The sequence below is a fragment of the Pteronotus mesoamericanus genome, unplaced genomic scaffold (assembly GCF_021234165.1).
Source record: "Pteronotus mesoamericanus isolate MK-2021 breed Mesoamerican mustached bat unplaced genomic scaffold, CSHL_Meso_final contig_46, whole genome shotgun sequence".
Classification (NCBI taxonomy): domain Eukaryota; kingdom Metazoa; phylum Chordata; class Mammalia; order Chiroptera; family Mormoopidae; genus Pteronotus; species Pteronotus mesoamericanus.
Window position 1 is genome coordinate 4022253 of NW_026555170.1, and position 20427 is coordinate 4042679.

The 20427-nt window shown below is 31.7% G+C and overlaps 1 protein-coding gene across 6 annotated transcripts in view; it reads right to left on the bottom strand.

Moving 5' to 3' along the window:
* NOVA1 (NOVA alternative splicing regulator 1) overlaps positions 1-20427 on the bottom strand; it is a 148384-nt gene that overhangs the window by 80801 nt on the left and 47156 nt on the right. For 2 of the 6 annotated variants that reach the window (XM_054577897.1, XM_054577896.1), the window contains one exon: positions 19472-19573. The exons of the other annotated variants lie outside the window; for them this stretch is intronic. The gene's annotated coding sequence lies outside the window, so the exon portion shown is untranslated. The remainder of the gene's footprint in view (positions 1-19471; positions 19574-20427) is intronic. 6 annotated transcript variants of the gene reach the window in all.

The window sequence follows — 20427 nt, forward strand, 5'->3', positions numbered from 1 at the left end:
ATATTAATTACACTCAAAATTACATCACATATATTTGATCTGTCAAACCACAGCAAGATGCATAGGACTTTCTTTAATCAATTTACCAAAGCAGCAAACATGACCTAACAGTCATATGTCATCTTCTGGAATAATAAAAACGATCCAAGAATACCCAATAAGTTCTTCAAGGTGTGTTTGGAATTTCTCCCCATGTTAAATGTGAAGGAATCATTGAAGTGAAATGTTTTATTATTGTTTTGCATATATGGTAGAGAGCCAAGAAGACACCCAAGGGCTTAACTCAAATAATTGTTGCATAAAAGGTAAATATTTGAATTTAGAGGAAATATTTTTTAAAAAACCGTAAGACAAATGTATGAATATTTTATAGTGTACAAGGGTATTCAACCTGATTAGTATATTAGTAATTATTTTGTTATCGTATTACTACCCATAACTTAATTAACTGCAATTAGAACCACGTGTACTTGAAACCACAATGGAGAAATAACACCAAAAAAATCATCTCACACACACATTTTAGGAAAGGCAAAATATTTACATAAGTAAACATATACTTGGTTTCAAAGTAACACATTCAAATTCTAAGCACCAAGACCAGCTTAATTTTGTTAAAAATTTCAACTGTCACCAAAATATATCCAGTACTATGTAATGAGAAAAACATCTGTTTTATATTAGCAATTATTGTACTTTTATTACCAGCCAACTTACTTTGTGCGGGATGTCTCAGTTGCAAAAAATAAAACAGATGTGGCTAATTCCTACAGGAGATGTTTTCTATGGTCAACAAATAACTTTGTTAACTTTTCTTTCATTTCCCATGTAAAGAGGAAGTTCTTTAGGCATTTACTCCTTATTTTAAGACTCAAATACCTGATTACTCTGTTTACAATGGAGAAAAAAAAATTCAGGAAAGGACCTGTAACAATCTTGGTAAAAACACTTCTATCTTATCGCCCTATGCTAAATGCCTCTGACATACTTCATATAGCGGTTTCACGTCTGATAGTTATTTGTGAAGTTATTTGAAAATGAAATTACATTCTTCCATCTGGGTATATTCCTGCTTATAAAAAGTGCACATTTTCTCCATCCTTCTCACACTATCTTAATGCTCTGCATTTATCTATAAATGTAGAGCTGATTAACAATCACCTAGGATCAAAGTATGATAGTTAATTCACAAAATCATGTATGTTGTAGATACCAACACTAATCATTAGTGGAAATATGAATTTAAAACAATTAGATTTTCTTGTAAAAACTACCATTTCCTGGGCTTCCATTTTAGTGACTTAGTATTTTATTACTGGATTAATGTGCACTAGGCAACCTCTTCATAATCAAGTGGTCTAATCGAAAACACTCATTCTGACTGAGGTCATTATGGTTTGTTTCTCTTACAAGTCTCAGCCTTCTTATCTCTTAAATCTATCTCCCTTATTGTTTCTCCAGCATTTTCATCTCCACTCTTTTTCTGCTCTCTAGGCCATAAAAATTTTTCAATTGTTCTGGAGGTATTCAAGAGTCACTTGAATGTGAAAGTATTATGGACAATAATAAACATTCTTTAACTTGAGATTCAAAACACCCAAAATGTAACCAAAGAGGTTTAAATTATAAGCAACATTCTTTCCACCTGGTAATTTTAGTTTCCATTATATTACACACTGGGAATATTATGTAATTTATACCTTCTTTTTCTATTATTTTTTATTTAAAGTTCAATTTTAGAAAACTGCTTGCTGGCTAATTTATTATGTACTGAATGGAAATTTTCTCAATATTCTAATAAATGAGAGATTAAACTTTTTGAGAATATTGAGGAATCAACCCAAATATGCTCAGTAAACAATGCAAAATTTAAGAATTGTTAAATGTGAGGACACAGTTTTAATTTTGCAATCTGGGTGGGATTTATTGATGACTAACATAGTTCTGTTTTTCATCAATTACTAAATTCCAAAAGTGCAACAAATTTGGATCACTTTCTTATTCAGTCATTCTTCTTACCATTTCAAAGCTGGTGTTGCTTAGCAATCTCTATAAACACTTCATGTCTTTTCAAAGAAGGAAGTAAAAAATTCTTGGTAGAATTTTTAAGCTGAAATAACTATAAAATAAGACCAGAAACAATTACATTTATTTAAAAGCTCTACACTACCCACAAAATTCTTTAAAAAAAATAGAATATTAATTTAAATTTGTTACATTTTTCACTTTAGAAAAAATATATATACTTAATTAGCAAATGAACCACATAAGGAGTTATTTTTCTATTTATTTATAATTAGCTACATTTTATCTGAAACTAACATTAATATTGGTTGGTGTAAATTGTATGTTTAATGTTTTCCCTGAATTTAGAATCTAGGGGAAGAGAAATAAAAGCAACATCATTATTTTTCAACAATACCTGAAGATCCCTTCAAGGGATCTAAAATAATTCATGGGCATATCTACTTTTAAGACAATGTGCTCTTGTAAATGCATGACAAACCATAGACTTTATGGTATTAAAGAAAATAAGAGACATGAAACAGTAGCTAGTCACTACCGAAATGTGCATATTCCAGACACAGTCTGTGCTAGAACCTTGGACATGCTTGGGGGAGGGGCTTCAGTCCTTTGAGGTTGCTAAGGATGCCTAGGTCTGGTGCACAGGTGAACTGAGTATGTTAAAATACAGTGGGGCATACCGGGCCACCACCACAGCTGTGCAGCCCAAAGAAAACTGTCACAACCATGCACGGAGAAGGGAACTGTGCTTACTGAGTGAGTAAAGTCACAGGCTGTGGTGCCTGGAAAAGACCCCATTTATTGCATTTTTTAATGACTTCAGGGCCTGGCAGTGGAACAATTAAATAATTAAGTCCCAGTTTTGTGGAGATTAACACTATGGCTACAGATTGTACAAAACCTACACTTCCTTTTCATGATCTATGTGGATGCTCATGGGAAAGAACCCTTTAAGGATGAACATTAATAGAATCAACAAACTGATGAGACCTGTGCTGCCGTGGTAAGAACCACAGACACATAGATACACCATTGTCCAGGGCATGGTAATCCATATACAATTCAGGGCAGGGCCAAAAAAACAAAGCCTAGTGATTCCAGCACATGAAGCCAAGGAAGCCTGGCAAATGTGTCTAGCCAGCCAGGTTCATGGGCAAGTAGAAAAGGGAACTCCAAGGCACATATCCCATCTAGTCCTGTAAAATAGGTTATATAGGCTCTTTCCTTCCTCTTAAAGATACTGCTGAGCATTAACTGCATTAGGCACCTTTCTAGTGAGCTACCTAGGATTAGTGCAAACCGTATGTTGTGGGGAAGACTTAGGGAAAATCAGGAAATGGATGAAGTGATGGCTGAAGGGACTGATCAGCTGCAGAGACTAAATCACATGGCTGTGGAAAGAAAGCAACAGACTGTGGAAAGAGAACATCTTGGACACTGGCAGTCTAGATGTGGAGAGATGAAACATTAATTTTTCTCAGCTCTTATGCACAGATCATCTGACCCATATAATCCAAACTACAGCCATCACTTTCAACTTGACTACAGACCACTGAAGAATTTTAATCAATGAAGTCTCAGAATGTTCCCAGAACCTACTGATTCAGGAGTGAACAGGAGCAGAATGAGATTAACTTTCAGACACAATTATGATTCCCTCTTGAGCCTAATCTTATTATTATTGTTACCTTATGGTCTCCCTCTGCTAATAATGGAAGAAAAACTCATTTGTATGTTTTTCACATTATAGCTGATTATTCCAAACTCTCTAAGTTTAGTGGTGATGATTAAACACGTTGCCCTGGACTTCCTACTGGCCAGTCAACACCTCTTGCTGCACTTGGAACAATGACATATTTAACTGATGTGGCTATACATGATGAATCTGGTTGAGGACTTTCCTCCAAGTGCGCCTGATCAACCTACTGGGAGTCCTATTTGAACCAAGCCCCTATAATGACAATAAGTAGAGTATCTGATGTAGTATCTTGAGATTTGTTATCTGTATATGTGAATGTCAGAGACTGGAGTTGTTGGGAAATGGATCCGCGATAATGCTTTGACAACTGTGTATATGTATACTTACAGGCCACACAGGCAATGGCTTCAAATGCAGCTAACCTGTACCTTGGCAGAATACTTTATGATCATTCTGGAACAGTTCCTCCCCGTCGCTCAGGTTCTGATGAGCTATGAAGTTTCCTGACTTACCCTGCCCAACTGTCAACCCCTGACAGTATAGCTTCAAAGCAAAAAAGTTTTTAGCTTCAGTCTAGAATTGGCTCCTCAACAGTGAGGTATCCCATAATTCACACTGTACTCACCCTGAATCTTTTATTTTCCTGTTATCTTTTTAGTATGTGGGACAAGGATGTAGTATACAGTACGTTTGGCTTCTCTTCCTTTTGTTATCTATGTAAATAATAGACTACATCTAAAAATCTTTACCAGTCATTTTCTCAACAAGGTGGTGGCCTTTCTATTGTCTGCTTGCTGCATGCTTGGGAAAAAAAAAACCCCAAAAACCAGTATGGTATGTTCATTCTATTGAATACTATGCAGCAGTAAAAGTGAATAAAGGTACCAATATGAAAAGATTTATCAGACATACTGTTAAGATAAAAAAAATCAAGTATAATATGTTCATTTTAGGCTTATATTAAATACCTACAAATGAATGAGATATATATGAATACATATCAGTTCAAATACATAGAAAATGAGAGAAAGTTAAATACATCAAATCTCTAATAGCTATCCCTGGGAGAAGACTGGGGGAGTAGGTAAGAATGCAGTTTCAAGGTTCATTCTACATCTATATTACTTGTAACTTTCAAAACAGTATTCATGAATTACCCATGAAGTTAAAAGAGATGACTAAAATCATTTTTAAAAGACTGCTCCATAGTTTTTATTTACTGGTATCCATTAAAAATTAAGCTCTCTATTGGGGTTGGAGAAGGGAACATAGAAAGTATGATCTCTTTGTGTAAGTAAATAATAGAACCCAAACATATTTCATCTAAATATCATCCTCTCTAAACTTTCTCAAGAATTCTAAATGTAACAGTAACAATGTTAGCAATAACAACCCACATTTATGAATATTTTCTGACAAGTGCCGTGATAAGGTATTTAAATTACAAATGCATGTGAGACAGAATATTAGCTATTTCTATTAAACACCACTACTAATAGAAGATTCATTGTTTTTCAAAGCATCTCTTCATTTGCTGGATGGGTATAGAAGCTAGAATAGTATTTCTTCCACAAAGCAATACCAAATATGTCTTTAATTTCAGGAGAAAATCTGTATACTCCTTGAAAATCAAAATTTTCTGCTCCATAAAGAAGATATATAAGTAAATGAAAGCCATAATATTGGAGAAAATATTCACAGAACATATATTTGATGAAGGAATTGTATCCAGAATATGTAATGAATTGTCATAACTTATTAAAAAAGAAAATAAACCACCCAATAAAAATGGGCAAAATATTTGAAGAGATGGTTGACATACGAAAATACAGCAATGGTCAATAAGCACAAGAAAACCAATTAGGAAAATGCAAATTAAAACCATGAGATTAAACTACACACAAATTGTAATGGCTAAAATTTTAAAAAGGCTCACACCATCAAGTGATGATGAGGATATGGACCAACTGATATATTCATGCATTTGTGGTAAGAATGTAAAATGGCAAAACCTGTTTGAAAACAGTCTGGTAGTTTTTTATAAAGTTGAATATTCCATATGACTTAGATATTTTGTTCCTCAGTATGCACTCAAGAGAAATGAAAACATATGTTTGCACAAAGACAAATTCAAATGTTCATAACAATTTTATTTCTAATAGCCAAAAACTGAAAACAACTTAAGTGTCCATTTATAGGTGAATGGATAAAAATACTACATTCAGACAATGACTATTCCTCAACAGTAAAAAATCACTCTCATAAAACATATTTTACCAACCTTTCCTATTTTTTGAGGCAGAAAATATTTTATTTTGAAATCCGTATCTGATGTGCCTGGCGCACAGATGCTGAGAAATTATTTCAAACAAATTTCAAACATTATATGTGAATTCCTCACTACAGAATTCATTTTTCCAGATAAAGATTTACTAAAACAATTACTAAATAAAATGATTCCATTTTTAGATCACTCTTCATGCTATATCGTTCAGAAATCTTTTACAGTATCTATTTCTTCTGCCCTGGCTATCTTGGTTGCTAACAAAATATCTATGATTCAGACACTGATTTTCCTCTTCCTACTTTTCACAATAATGACATTTAGCTTACCTAGACTACAACAAGCCTTTCAAATGAAATCAGAACCACAGCTTATGAAATAAAAAGAGGGCAAACATTTGCTTTACCCTAACTACACTTCACCAAAGCTAGGCTTTGTACTAACCAGTGAACAAGTCATTGGTGATTTTATTTTGTTAGAATTTTTTCATCTATATTCTTTTTTTCCATTCCATGTCTACTCATATCCCTAGTTTAGAAGACACCTAGGTTTCTTTTGTGGTAATGCAATGGCTAACCTGTTTCTAACAATCCAACTAATCTTTCAGGAAAATGGAATGTTGATGATAAACCCAGAGTTAACATTATTAACAGCCTATCAATGTCTATCGGAAAAAGTACTAATTCAGGAAAAATCTACAATACTGCTTCTAATCTCTTTTCATCATTCCTTCCTATTCAGACCTAAACTCTAGCTATAATGACCTGCTTGCAATTCTCTCAGATCTTCTTCAACAATTTTGTTATGCCTTAGCTCCTGGTGCCTATGTTCATGATGAAATTCTCATTAGAAGTTCTTTTTAAGTGTTAATTTCTTCTATCTTCTTCATAGCAAAATACCTTTCTTCTCATTACAATATGCTTCCCGAGATTAAGAATTCTGTATTTTTTATTTCTGCATACACAACACCTAGCACAATGCTTAACACATAGTAAGAATGCAACAAATGTTCACTTAATGTCTTGAAAGAATGGACAACTCATTGGAAACTATTTAAATGTTCAAAATTGACTCAAAAATTAAATAACTGAAGAAATTTAAAAGTCTGTTAAAGAATTATTTAAAGAGTCAGAGATCATATTGCTTCACGTGATATTTTAAACTTTAAGAGACAATTTTTATGTTATAAAACTATCCAAGTCTATAGAAAAAAAATAGAACACCTTTAAATTCATTATATTAATTAGCATAACTCTGATATTCCAAATGAAAAAGGAAGCCATACACAAAACTAACCACACACAAATGAATCACATTTATTAAACATTTAAAAAAATCATAAAGTACTAGTAAATTAAGTCCACCAAAATACTGAAAAACTGATATACTATAGTCAAATACAGCTTAATCCAAAAATATAAGTAGGGTTTAATATCTGGTTGTACATAAACATAACACAAATATGTCAAAGGAATAGGAGGAAGACAATGAACAATGAAAAAATTACTTTCCTATGATTATAAAAAATACCTATTCTAAACCAATAGAAAATAAAATAAATAAAAGGAAAATATTTTGGGCAGTTTCATTAAAAACTGAAAACTGCAATAAGATAGAAACACAAGGAAGATATATAAAGTTACTGTAAAAATAGAGAAAAATTGATTACTGATTTGAGTGTCTAGAAAATGAATTAAATGCAACCATACTTAATATAAATGTTCAATTAAACAGACAAAAGTAAAATAGAGAAAATTAATAACATTCCTATATGGGGCAGGCCAAATAATGGCCTCTCAAATAATATCCAAATCCTAATCGCTAAAACTTGTAAATGTTCTCTAATATGGCAAAGGGGACTTCAGATGTGATTAAATATCTTGATATGGGGAGATTAACCAAGATTATCCAGATGGGTCCCAAATATAATCCAAGGGTCCTCATAAGGGAGAGAAAAGAATGCCAAAGGAGCATGCACATGTGATGATGGAAGCAAGAGGCTAAACAAGTGAAGAAAAGGGTCTCACATCAAGGAAAGCAGACAGCCTCCAGAAACTTAAAAACATAAAAATAAAAATAAAATTAAAAAAAAAACATAAGCAGGGAAAAGGAGCCTTCCCTACAGGCTCCAAAAGGAACCAGCCCTCTCAACTCCCTAGCTTTAGCCCAGTAAAAGTGACTTTCATTTCTGGTCTCTAGAACTGTAAGAGAATAAATTTGTGTCCTTTTAGGACAATAATTGTGGTAATTGTTATAGTGACCACAGAACACTAATATATTATAGAACACTAATAAAAAAAGATTTAAAAGAGCAACTAGAAATAATATTATATTAAATAAACTGGGAATGATCTTAAATAAATTGTAGTGGACCTCTATACAGAAAAAAGCTTTCCTGAGACAGAAAAAATAATCTTAGTTCACATAGGAAATCCTACATAGTACAAGGATATTTTGTGCAAACAAATTAATAGCTTTAACACAATTCTATTGAAATCAAAAAGAGGAATAGTTTATTCGGAAAGGATATGTGGAAAATGATTCTTAGGTTCTAAGGAAAAAGCACGTAATAACATAATAGGAAAGTTTTCAAATAAAGAATAACAGAATCAGGAAATTACTACCCTAGTAGATCACTTAAAAAGATACTAAAAAATAACAATAAGTAAAACAAAAATCAATATAACAATGGCCCAAAATAAATGTCCCCCCAAAAAAACCCTGGAATACATAAAAATTTAGCAGGGAAACAGTATATATGATTACTCAAAAATGATACAGCTGGCATAACTGAAGAAACTGAAGTGAAACCTTATCCTTCCAAATCTGAAAATAAATTCTATATACATGAGAGCTGCAACATAAAAAATTAGATCAAACCATGAGTAGGTATATATATAACCTCAGAGAGAAAAGGCATTTTAATCACAGACATGAATGGAAAAGAAGATGATACAGTTGGCCATATACAATATTTTTAATTTTCTAAGTGAGAAACACCACAACTGTTTTTACATAATTTGGGGGGTGGGACTCAAATGGGGAGAAATGGGCCAACGTTTTATAATCACATGATTTTTGGAAATTGGAATGTTTGATGAGAAATAGACACATGTATATACTACTACTAGGACTATAAACTGATTTTAATATTTTGAAGTATAATTTAGCAATGAATATTCAAATGTCTTAAAATAGTGCACGTACTCCTTGACCTAGTAAATTAACTATTTTATGTTTAGTAATTTATTATAACAGAACAATCATAAATGAACACAAAAACTTAAATAGCACTTTTATTTACACTTTAAAAGATTGAAGAAATCTACCATGAAGGATTGATTAAAATATATTATAGAGAATAAGATGGAATATTGTGTATTACTGAAAAAAGTCGTGCTTGTGAAGAATGAAGAATATGTATCTAAATATATGCACATGGTACTATAAAAAGATATAAAGCTCTATATACAGTATAATCTTTTTATAAATAAATATGTAATAAAACTAGAAGAAATACATTCACAAGAGCTATTCTTATCGTCAAAACTCACCCTAGTTCATAAAAGTAAATGATATTTTTATATTCAAAGCATTGTAATTAGACTATAGGAAAATGGAAAATCTTAACCTGGGAGATTCTTTTTCCTTCAAAGATTAATGAAAAAGTCACATAAGAAAAAAGCTTCATTGATTTGATTCCATGAAAATATAAAATTTTTCATGTAAAAAATGTCATAAATGAAGATGAAGACAGTTGACAAAAGGAAAAATTAAAAATATATGGGATGAACAGTTTAATATCCTTATTATTATCCATGCCACAAAATATATTAATTACCTACTCTATGCCCAACAATATTCTAGACCCAGAGCACACAGCAGTAAACAAATCAAGAGTAGATACCTGCTGTCACGGTTCTTTCATTCTCATTGGAAAGGTTAGTAAGTAATGAGTAACTTCAGACAGTGACAAATGCAATGAAGACCATAAATGACTGGGGAAGAAAACAAAAGAGAGAGAGTAATGTGACAGAATGTGACAAGGGTGAAAAGGGATGTTATGTTAGGAATTTTGGAATAGCTCCTCTAAGGAGTAACACTGGAGCTGAAACGTGAATGATGAGACACAGTCAACTATATGAGATTGGAAGAAGAGAGATCCATAAAATGGAGAATCAGAAGTGTAAGAGGTCATGAAACTAGACAAAGAATAGCCTGTTAGAGAGGTGGTTGAAGTGTCTAGAGCATAATGTGGAGGGGGAAGACTGACATACGATGTAATCAAAAATATCTCAAGGGCAAATCATACTGCAACTTTTAAAACATCATAGGAAGGTTAAAATGGCTTTTCAAAATAATAGCAAAAAGAGTAATATCCCAAAATAAACAAAGCTAGACACAATTCCCAGTGGAAAAAAAAATACAACTAATCAATCAATGCACACCACTGAAATCTCAATTTAGCTAGTAATCAAAGATAAGCAAATTAAAATAGCAAGATATAATTTTTTAACTTTCATTATTTATATACAATGGCAGTAACGTGAGAAAATGACAAAAGATTTTTATTTATGCTAGCAAAAAATGGGAAAAATATGAATAATAAAAAATAGGGGTATAATTTAAATAAATTAGGTTACACTTTTTTACCATGGAAAAGTGCATGTCCATTAAATTCAATCTTAAAAGTTACGCCTGATACTGTTGATCATACCATTTCTAACCTATTCACAAATTCTAATAGTGCTCCTCAAAAATATTCTATCTCTTATCACTTCCATAGTGAAAAGCCCTAAATCACCATAATTTCTGTGATTACCACAACTTCCTAACAATTACCTTTCTTCTAGCCCTCATCCCTTTCCGTTGTTCACCTTCCACACAGCAGGAAGAGCAATTTCCTCATTGTCATAGTGTTCCAGTGCCAATGTCTTCACAATGTAACTGTAATAAAATCCTAACTACTTACTATGGCCCAATTGATCTGGCTCCAGCATTATCTTAAAGACCTGACCTCCTGCCACACTCTCTGTCTAACAATGTTCAATACAAACAACATTGCTTTCTCCTCCTTTGAACAGGCCAATCTCATTCAGATCCAGATCTTTGTCTGCTTTTCCTGTTGCCTGGAATGTTATTTTTTTTCTCCTAATCATTTAGAACTCAACTCAAATACCCCGGTGTAGTCCACTCCTCCTCCACAACTCTTATCATGTGCATGTAGTTCCTTCATAATGTTATGGCTATCTAAAATTATATATTTTAATGTTATATATATGTACCTCTCTTCACTAACAAGAATATACACTTCACGAGAGCTAAAACTTTCTGTATCCTCAGCATTTAGGACAGTGCCTAGCACTTAGTATTACTAAATAAACATTTATTGAATAAATGAGTAATTAAGAATACTATACAATAACAGTTTTATATTAAATTCATAAAATTATGCATAGATTTCATATAATATGTAGGATATAAAAGCACTATATGCTAACACTAACATTGAAATATAGACAAGTCTGGAAAATAGATAAAACATAAATAGGCTTCATATTTTATTTTATGTAAGCCATAAAATTAAACAGAAAATTTATCATTTTCAAAGAAATAAGACATTAGATTTTTAAAAATGGAATTAATAAAATTAAGAGCTCTCATGTATATACATGTAAATGTGCATAGATGACAGACATATAAAAATATACACACTCATATTAATAGAGAAATGAGAAGAGAGCGGAGTTACATTAATCCAATTATCCAAAATTATAGACTGAAAATAATGTTTTTAAGAGAACACCTTGAAAAGGTCACCTTATTTTCTGTATAACAGTAACAAACATTCATTGAAATAATTTTATGAAATACTCTACAGAGAAACAATAAGCACATATTCAAATTTAATCTGATCTGAAATGGCAGCAGCTTCAACTTTAGAATTTTCAGAAACCACTGATTATCTTCAAAGACTATATAAGAAGAGGCAAAGGGGGAAAGTTAGCTATCTATAAAGTTCTAGCACAAGAAGCACTAAAACACTCTACAGCAGATCCTCTTCAGTGGGCACTGTATCCTCTTACTGGCATAAATCAGATCCTTAGTGGAACTGGTAGTTGGGTTGAAGACTTTTGTAGGTAAGAATTTACTGAGAGTATTTTCCATGGAAAGCACGAAGGTGAATAAAAGCAAATAATGAGGATGTGAAAATAAATAGGATGACATTCAATTCAAAGAGGGGTGATATATTTTGACCCTGCATTGCCAGGTACATGGTAAAGTCACGGCAAGAAGGACTGAGGCTGGAAGACAGAACGAGAAGGGAGGACTAAAGATCTGGTTTGATCTCAGACATGCTAAATCTGTCAAAACCTGCAGCACAGGGAAAAATGTGGAATTAGAATTTCAGTGAGAAACATAATAAAAAATAAATTAATAAATGATTTTCTTGTTATTTGCACTTACATCCATAAAATGAGTGAGATATTTCTCATACAAGCACTATCTGGGATTAAGTATAAAATATAGAACTAGGTTTCTGAAACTTTTAGAGTTCATTACAATTTTTAAAAATATTTTACTTGATCCATTAAAGTGTTTCCAAAATAAAAGTCACAGAGTATTACAACTAAAAAAACAGAATCACTTAAAGGGGAAAAAAACCAAAATAACATTTAAAAAGAAGTATATTCCAGGTGGTATATTTTGAAAAACTATACTTTTAGGCACTAATTTTCCTATTTGATAACTGGTGGCAATACATTCCAGATGCTTCCTAAAAACTCTTCTAAATTTTAGTGTTCCCAAGTATGCTCACAAAAAAGAAAAATAGAGTTTTGCTCTTCCTAATATTGAACTTTCATCACACAGCAATATTCAACTCTAATCAAAAAACACAGGAGTTAATTAATTTTACTAATTTAGTAAGGTAAACAGAATGTTTGAGTGACTACAGTGATCGCCGGGTAAAACTAACAGGAATAAACAGTGTTCCCCAATACTTAAAACTGAGAATCACTTGGCCATATTTTATACTTTGTACCTTCTTATGAAAATACAAAAAGAAAGTCCACTGGTATTAAGAAATGACTGCATACAGGTGATTGTACATTTTACGATTCCTGGTATCTACACTGCTTGAAATTCAACTGCTCTTGAGATTTGTCATATTTAGCATTTCACTTAACATTTTCACTCACCAAGATTCCTAAACTAGTAAGTTTTAAAAGATAAAATTATCATAAAATATTAAAATGTCACCAGTTATATTGATCAGAGTTAGAAAGTGAGGTAAAATCTTTCTTAAAAACTTTGCATAATGGTCCACACTTAACAGCAACATGGAAAATAAGGAGCAAAAACACCACTGGGATATTTTATTTGAAACTGACTTATCTTTTCTCAAACTGCAATGATCTAATATGAAGAAAGCATATTTTCCCATTTTACTTTACTGTATTATCTGTACTCCTCTGGAACTTTCCAAGGGAAAAACGTTTTAAAAATAAAAATAATTTTTCAATTATTCCTACTTACAATGCCATTTTGATTCCTTAGTTATCTAATTATCATATATTTGCCTGACCATAAGTATTTAAAGAATCCAACTTTTGGCTAAATTTCACTAACAAAGACTGCATTATTCTGTTGAGGAATGGCAGGTATTCAATGTTACACTTCAAATTATTGAAGGCAACTTATTTACAGTAATCACTCAAAATAACGAAAGAATAAAGTATGATTAAAATAGTACTTCACTCCCAACAAATAAAACTACAAATTAGAATATTTAGTTGTCTGTTCTAGGAACACTATTCTTTTATAACCAACATTCTTGATGACCAATAGCTTGTTTTTCCCACCATTTATGGCCACTTTCAGTGATACAATTTGAAATGCTGAAAAGCTCAAAAAAGAAAATACCCTATAATTAAAACATTGTGATTTAAAAATGCTTATTATTATTTTTTACTTTCAATATTAATCTGCTTGGAATACTTGGTTTCCCTTATTTGTCATATTAACTCCATCAAGTATAATAAAACAAGAAAAATAATGAGATGCAGGAAAAATGAAAGAAAATCAATTTTGACCAAAATAGAACTAAAGCCTAAAAGGAACTTGCTAAGAATGGATGAAGATCAATACCATTGGGTTAAAAAAATGAATCCGAGGCATATAAACTAATTCTTGCCCCTCAAATATTTTTTTTGGAATAAGGATGGAAATAAAAATAGAAGAATTAATTACTCAACAATGATTTTATATAATTTTAATCTCAGTGTTCAGAAGAGATTCATTAATTCAGCAAACAATGTACTACTGACCACATACCAGACACTGGCAGTTAGGGGTTCACCAATAAATAAGTAGCTCAAAATGTTCACGATTTAGTCAGAGAGACAGACATTCTTATAGATTATACAGTAAACTTTAAACAAAGTAAAAAACACAAAGTTGGGAGAAGTATTTATTCTAACTACTAAACCGAAAAAGATTTCACCTAAATTGAGCATCTAGGACTTACAGGATTCTACTAGAAGGAAAAGATAGCAAGGACATTCCAAACTCACAAGAGCCTATGACAAGGCATAACAAATAGAAATGGATGAACACTCATAGAAATTCCAAGAAATGCAAGCTGACCATTATGGCCTCAGTGTTGTTGTGTAATAAAATATTAAAATGGGAATTTTCCTGTTTTCTTAGTTTTAGATAATAAAGAGCCAATGCTGAGAACAATAGGATTCAAGTGCTAGAACTCAGGCACCAAACATCTATGTAACACTTAGAAAGACTGAGGCTAATGCTCAGGCCATCCTTTAATCTATCATTCACATCAAAAATATATCAGCATATGCTGGAGAAGGGGACTTATAGTATGAAAAAGAAGTAACAACAGTGGTTAACTGGCCTATGTTTTTTAGAATAAAGCACACTTAAGGAATTGTACAGTCACTGGACTTAGGTCTGAAGAAAAAAAGAAATCTAAAGAAGGCAAGATGACATGTCTGGGCTACTAACTTAGAGATGGCCAAAAGTTCCATTCCAGAGTTTGTGGAATAAAGAATTACTATATTCCCATGAGACAGATATGGAACCCCGCCCCCCAGAAAAAAAACTAGCACTGGGCCATTTTTAAAGAAACTCTATCCAGAGCACTACAAAAGAAATAAGACAACCCCAGAAGAAAAAGGCTGGAGATAGTCCACAAAGTGAGAGACTACAGGAGTAATCAAAAGGAGGCAAACAAAAGGAAGTATCAACTCCATCAAGGAAATACAACTGGATATATCCCCAAACAGTGGGGGTCTTTGATAAACCCGCAAAAGCAAGATAAAGAATCCAGAAGAGATAAAGACACCTAAACAGCATTTATCAAGAAGCATAAAATAGTATTCAGATTGAGATTTCAGGTATAAGTGACAGGAAAGAATAAAATAAATTTCTGTTTGCACATTAGTGAGCTCATCTATTTTAATAAATTCAATAATAATAATACATGCTTGGCACAGCAGTGTGATTATAAGGCCATGATTTTGATGGGATTACTGAGTTTAAAAAGTATTCTATAAACATTTTTTAAAAGAGTCGATACTAAATATAAAATTATATGCTTTAGTTCCTTTAGGGCCGGGGTCCCCAAACCCTGGGTCATGGACTGGTACCAGGCAGCCAGACTGCACAGCAGGAGGTGAGCTCTGGGCGAGCAAGAGAAGCTTCCCTCACATTACTACCTGAGCTCTGCCTCCTGTCTTCCATCTCCGAGCACCGGAACCGTGGAAGTGAACCTATGTCTACTTATAAAATGTTCATTCATTTTCTGAGTGGCAGAAACTCTGTTAAGTACTGAGGGAGAGAAGTTAAAGGGAGACGTCACCCTCAACAAATTTACAGAGGAAACAGACATGTGCAAAGGTAGTCATACTGGCATGTGTTAACTGCTAGAATAGGAATAAGCAAACATGACAGGATTACATAGAACAGTCATCTTACAAAAGTACAAAGGGTGAAGAAGGCATAGGAAACACCTTAGTTAAGGAGAAATCTAAAGTGAGACCTCAGGGAAGAGGATGAGATATACAGATGATAATAGCCCAGGGAAAGAGGGGTGTGTGAGTGGATGGAAAGAATGATGAAGTCAGACAAACTCCCTGAGAAAGCATAAGATATTCTAGGAACTGCAAAAAATTTAGTTATCAACTTATCATGCAGTTGATAAGAAAGAAATGAAGATGAGGGCATAAGGAGAAGACAAATCACATGTCTAGAAAGGAAATCTGGATTTTATCATAAGGACAATGGAAGGTTTTAGTAATATTCATTTTTTATATAGTTGCATGGCTGGTATATGCTAAGTACTCTTTCCACATGTTTTGTTTTTTCCTCACAACAACCCTGTGAGGTAGGTGTAATGAATCCCAATTAACAGATAAGGAAAAACTTTTAAAGTTGTTAAACAATTTACACTTGATTAAATAGCTACAAAGTGGCAGTCAAAATTCCAGATCAGAAAATACATTAGGAAGATGACACATGCAAACACACACACACATACACACACACACTCACTCACTTTACCCACAACATAAAAATTTCAGTATTAAAGAAAAATTTTTAAGTAATAATGCTTATTAATGCAGTATTAAAGATAAAAAAGATTTGTGGCATCAAAACTTCTTTATGCAAACTTATACGTTTAAAATTTTCAACTAATTCAATTTATGTAGAGATAATTGCAGAATGCATAAAAATAGGCAGTAATTAATATATAAAATAAAATTAGCAAAGACTGAATTAATTATATGAATATTTAATTTTATATATCTGCCTGAGGTTTCTGGGGGGAACCTTTTCACATTTATTTTTAATTTATGTAAATTCAAACTGCACATACGGTTCTATGAATATAAATTATATTTTGAATGACAAAAATAACATCTGAATCCTAAGTTTAAATGAAGTTACTCAAATGTAAATGATTTAGTATAAAAAGAACTGTCCACCTAATGCTGAATTGGCAAAAATCATCTGCCCATTAAGCACAATAAAACACTTGAACGTTTTCATATCCCTACCAAATCACAAGAATTTGTTCAGACAAACATGTTAAGATAATTTTTAAATATCTTTTTGGGATAAAAATAAAGATATTCCCCTAATTTAAAAGACTGGGTATGTATTTTGTAAAACTGAGAATATCTGAGAATTTAAAATTATCTATTTAAAAATGCATGTTCTTTAAATTAGTTTAAATTATATAAAATCTACACTCAAAGTATACTTCATTATATCTTTTTATTTTATTATCAATTTCACTATTTATTCAGCTGGACCTAATATTTGTTTGCCGTAATTCTGATTATATCAACTAAGACGAAGAGCACTGCCTTGAAAGAGTCAAATGGAGATATTAGGTTTCTATAATATACTTTATGCAATGAGGATAATTTCTAAATAAAATAAATATTCCAAATATACAATTTAACTAAAAACCAACATTTTATTTTTGATTACACAAATAGTATGTTTATTAAATTCAAATAATATACAAACATATCAATTAAAATGAAAGTTTGTATTTCTGAATCTTTTTCCAAGTAATATACACTAGGAGTATTTTAAAGTACAAGATTCACATGGTTAAAATGGAGTCTAATAACTTGTGAAATTTACATCATCCACAGAAGGTCTAATATATAATGTTATAACTGAAAAATCTATATACTCATATGCACAATATGTATAGTTTGTACTTTTTCAACAAAACATTAAAATAATATATAAAACATGATTTATTCTGTCACATATGATTACTTCAGTTAACATGAATGGAATTAAGCAATACTTACACTGTGTGCAGAAAATTCAAAAGAACCAATTTTAGAAAATTAAGTATTTCATATACTGATCAAATACCCTCTAGAGATAAGTAAGTATATTATATTATGTCTAAACTATATCCTTTAAAAATACCAATACTTATTTGTTTAGTGCTTTGACTTTTGAATAAAATATTAAGTCTATGCAAGGTGGAAAACAATAACTTTCGGTAAATTCTACTCTGAGGGTAAATAAAGCATATTTTTTCTAATTTACCTGCTGCTTCCATGATGAATATGACATTGAGCATTGTACTGTATTTATTCTCAAAAAAATATTTCAAAATAGTGGGCATAACTTCAATATAAATTTAAGAGATGGCTGAAAATCTTTGTAGGAAATCAGACCTCTTCTTTTGATTCTGGAATACCATCACTTGACCTTTACTTAATTAATACAAGTTATATTCTAACTAGAACAAAATCACTTACACTAAAATATCTTGGTTACATATGTAAAGTACAATTCCAGATACACAGAATTCTACCCCTGAGTAGAACAGAAAACACTTAAAGAAAGGATTTCTAGAAAACAATTTCTTCCACCCACCTCATTTTACAAGTATGTAAACTGGCCCAGAGAGGCTCTTAATCTGCTTTCACTGAAAATCTATAGGTATAGAGATATACACAAATATCATTTAATTTGAGGCACATAATTTAGATTAGCTAAAACAAATGACACTGTATTTCATATGATTAAGACTGTGAATACTAAAGAACCCTAATTTGTCATAGACATGCCTAACGATGCACAAAAAATAATTTAAAAAAACAACTGATAACTAGTACTTTATACTATTGAGTAAACAAGAAAAAACAATTAAATACAACAATCCATATCATATTGTTTAACAAGAGACACAGCAGTTTCTAGTGTTACTTTCCTATCCTGTAAGGCACGAACATGCCAACTATTACTGGAGATAGCACTCTTGTAAATTGCCTTTACAAAAGAAAAAAGAAAATCATTAAGTAATTGAATGTGAGAGAGAGACTAAAATACAGTAAGTGGCAGTTCAAATATTTACTATTTCTTCTCTCCCAAGCTTTGTTTCAGTATGTTTAAAAATCCAAATTCAATGTTTCTGAAACAAAGAATGAAAACTAGGTTTATCATAAACTGACTTTGTTGCAAAAATTTCACCAAAAAAGTATTAAGACTAAGGAATAAAACGCAGAAAGCGAAGTCAATCAGGATGTTCTTGTTGAATTATAAGTTCATTTGCTACTTTAAAGAACACAGCTCCAAAATCTTATATAATATCAGTTTGAGTATTTGAAAATATTTAAAAACAAATTGATTCTTTTAAGTTTCATTAGAAATGCAGTATTTATAAAAACATTTTTGTTTCATTTGTTTTTAGAATAAAATAATTTCCAGGAGTGCATCCATTTTTTTTGTTATTCAGTTCAGTTTCAATCACAAATTAGATGACCTTAACATAAAATTTAGAGCCAGGGAGAGCAGCACTAAGTTTAACTGACCTCAATACATTTTTAAATGATGCTTCCCAATTATTTGTTATTCTCTCTTATTGGGTTTTCCAGTCTAGAGTGGGTACACAAGAAACTTACAGTCTATGTAGTACTCCTAGTCAGTTTCACTCTGCAGATGGCACAGTGGAGAAATACCTTCTGTACAGGACCATGTACAATTTCTTCTGCAGCTGTCAGCACCTAGGGGAAAGTGCGCTGTTAAACAGTTGCTGCGTTCCACCTCAGAAGTGGCTGCAATTCGGTGGTGGGTGAAGTGATTCCTGTACATATATACAGGGATGAAAAATACTATAAAAAATAAAAATATTTAACAACACAAGTGGCTGCCTGAAAATTATGCCACAGCAAAACAGAATACATCATTCACTCACAAGAGCCCTACACAGATGGGCTAACATTCATTTAAAAGTTGAATGTTAAGAATGATTGAAGGAAAAAAATAGAAATACAGTTATTTAATTCACAACATAACTATGAATCAATGTTAAAACATTTGTGTTGAAAATTAAATCCAAACATTATACACTGATTTGTAACATTATTTCTATAGTAATTTACCTAAACCCTGGCAAGTGTATACAGTAAGATACTTCACTCTGTTCAGCTCATTTAATGCTTATGTTTTAAATGGCAATTCAAGGAGGAAAAATCAAAATAGGTTAGGTACCAGAATTGAAACATCTGTAACATTAGATATCTAAAAAAATAAAAAAGTAAAAAAAAAATTAGGAAATTCTAAATTACTTTATATGGAAAAAACAATTTAATAAAATAATTAGTCCTCAAAACTATCAATGGTTATATTATTTTTCATAAAATGAAGTTTTACTAGTGATTCCATTACAAACTGACAACTATTCTCCGAAGTCACACTGAATTAGAGTCTAGATACAGTTTTTATCTTTAGCCCATATAAATGAGCTAACCAAATGTATGCTACTTTAGTTCTTTAATACAGAATATTATTACCACGTTTTATTTTTACAACAATACCCTTTCTACTTATCTTTGATAAATCAGAAAATAAAATTCAG